At 43.8% G+C, this 2618-nt stretch overlaps 1 long non-coding RNA gene across 1 annotated transcript; it reads right to left on the reverse strand.

Moving 5' to 3' along the window:
- Positions 1–458: 458 nt before the first annotated feature.
- On the reverse strand, positions 459–1956 carry LOC137162899 (uncharacterized). The gene is made up of 3 exons (XR_010922556.1): positions 1907–1956; positions 1464–1592; positions 459–608 (listed from the first exon to the last, which is right to left on the reverse strand). It is a non-coding gene; the product is annotated as an uncharacterized lncRNA (long non-coding RNA).
- Positions 1957–2618: the final 662 nt, after the last annotated feature.

Consider the following 2618-nt stretch of genomic DNA (forward strand, 5'->3'; position numbering starts at 1 on the left):
TTTAGCCTATGACAACCCCTGTGTGCAAGGGTTATTTAGAAGCATAGGCATAGCTATACCAGATCAGGCCAATGGTGCATCTAGGCCACAGCAGAATTTTCTTCCCAACTCCCATCTAATGGCTTATGATCTGAACCATAACGGTTTGTATCCCATGTAAATCAAATAATTCCACTGAAATCTTACACTGGTATAGAACCAGTGTAAGAGGGTTCAATATCAGGCACTAAAAGTCAAGAGAAGACTAAGGATTATTCTCCAGGGAATGGAATATTTCTGTAGGGAAGAGTATAGGAAAGTCTGAGGGAACTGGAAAGTCTCTGGGAGAAGATCTCATGAGTGAGCAATGAAGGATATTGGGTCAGGTGTTATGGTTTCAAAAGCAAGATTGGGCAAACTAAAAACCAGTTTTATTTCAAACAATTCATTGATGATAGCAATGCTTTACACCAGTTAGTTGATTTTGTGTGTATTGTCAGTGAATTTGCCTGAAGAAATCCCAAACTCCATAAAAACTATCTCAGAATCCAGGCTGGACAGGGAGAAGGAAATTGCAGATCATTTGGCAAAATCTTCAGCAGATTTTCAGTGGCCCCAGTCCATGGTGTCTGTAGTACAGAGACGTGGACAACAGGTTAAAAAATACTTTGCTATCTGCTCATCAGACTCTTATGGGAATAATAGGCCTGATTCCCCACGCTTTTGGATTTTTGTAGTCAGTTGCACCTGTGCAAAGTGAACATCAGAATGGTGGTGTTGTACATTCGCACTGCACAAGTGTAAACGTCTGCTCAAGATGCAAGGCAGTGGAGGAAACAGGCCCTTCATGCATGCCCTCCTCCAAAGAGTTAAATAGGTCATTGGTGTTATAAGCCAAACAGAAATGGTCTCAGTCAGACCATCCATTTTACTTGTCTGCTGGAGAAAACAATGTGCTGTATCCAAGAGCACTTTGTCCTGAAGTGACTGATGTGGCTGCTACCATGTATTTAGAGGACAGCATGTTAGGCATAAAGAATCAGGATGCTCAGTTAAAGCACAGCAAGAAATCAGAGAAGTATATTCTAACCATAGACAAAGGACAGGAGAGATGAATAGGCTACAAGAGCTGAATCCCTCCTCCTTTGCCTCAGGAAACAAGATAGGCACAGAGTGGGAGCTCTGTTCTCCAGTCACTTATATTTCAATTCAGAGAGGAAACTTTACAGTCGGTACTGTTTTAGGTCCAGACTGAAAGACACTAATGCCCACTTTTCAGATCTCGAACCAGTGATACCAGGACTTTAGAAATGGGGGGGGGGTGTGTGTGTTTCTGGTAAACACATACTTCTCTGATTTCTTGCTGTGCTTTAAATGAGAATCCTGCAACAGCTGTCACTGGGGGTTGTGTTGGGGCCATTTTGCAGAGGGAGAGGCAGTGTTCAGTTGCCTCAAGAGCTGAAAGCCCCAACTCCAGAGAATACCTTCAGTGTAGGACATGTCCTCAGCAGGAGCCTCCAGCACAGGGCTTGGTAGGGCACTCCTACATCCCAGCAAGCTACTTCACAATTTCTGCACAATCCATTACAGCCACAGCACAAGTCTGCTTCATCCTGTGAAAGAGGGAAAATTAGCTGCTGGCAGCTTCGGTTTGGGTGAGGCACAATCACACTTTCTCAGTCCCTGCACCAGGCTCAGCCCTGGCACAGGGAAGAATTCCTACCATGTGGTCCAGGACAAAGCACATCGTTAACTCCAGCACCCAAACAAATAATTGACATCTCCCCTTCAGGACTCAGCATGCTACTCTCATTCCCTGCATAGGCCTCTGCTTCTCCTACCTATGCTGGCTTTGTAGTGGAAGGCTTGCTGGTCTGCTGTGTCCCCTTATAGGACAGTTTAAGGAAGAGATCTGGAGACTTATTACCTTTATGCAGTGCCATGTCTTCGGCTGACCAATCAGTTTGCTCTTCCACCACTAATCAAGTCAGGCATCTCACCCTCTTCTTCAGAGTTTCTCTGTCATCCGCTCTCCTGCTGTGCTGTAACAGCACCCAGTGATCCAATTGCTTATCCAGCTCCTAGAGATTAAATACAGGCATCAAAATATTCCTGCAATATGAAGGATAAACATTGCTGGAAACCCCTGCATTTTGACTGGTCAAAGGCCTTTAACTCTGCTGAAGAGTTAATGATGTTATTATGGCATGAGATGGATCAGTGCATAGGTATAGTGCCTGGATATCACTAACCAAAATATAGAATTTCCTCAGGCCATTTTGTAGCAAAACTGTACATAAAATTCTCTTCCAGTTGCGTCTTTAAAATATATGGCTTGTCCCCTTTATCACAGACATGGTTCTGCCCTGTGGGGTTTTGTTTTATTGCACATTTGTTTCTTTTGCTGCCTACTCATTTGTTTTCCTGGCTGTGGCTCTTAGCCTACTCATTTGTCTAAGTAAAAGTGTCCTTGACTGTGCACCGCCCTCCCTACTTTCTGTTGCTTCTTTTTCTCTGGTCACTTTGTACCATGGTCTCTGTGTAATAGTGTAGTACTCATTAATATACTGCATGAGTGGCTTAACAATGGGGGAAGAAGGTAATATAGTATCTGCATGATGGTACACAAAGAAAAAGGT

The sequence above is a fragment of the Emydura macquarii genome, unplaced genomic scaffold, assembly GCF_026122565.2.
Source record: "Emydura macquarii macquarii isolate MOO-44397 ecotype Brisbane River unplaced genomic scaffold, CSIRO-AGI_Emac_v2 contig_2473, whole genome shotgun sequence".
Classification (NCBI taxonomy): Eukaryota; Metazoa; Chordata; order Testudines; family Chelidae; genus Emydura; species Emydura macquarii.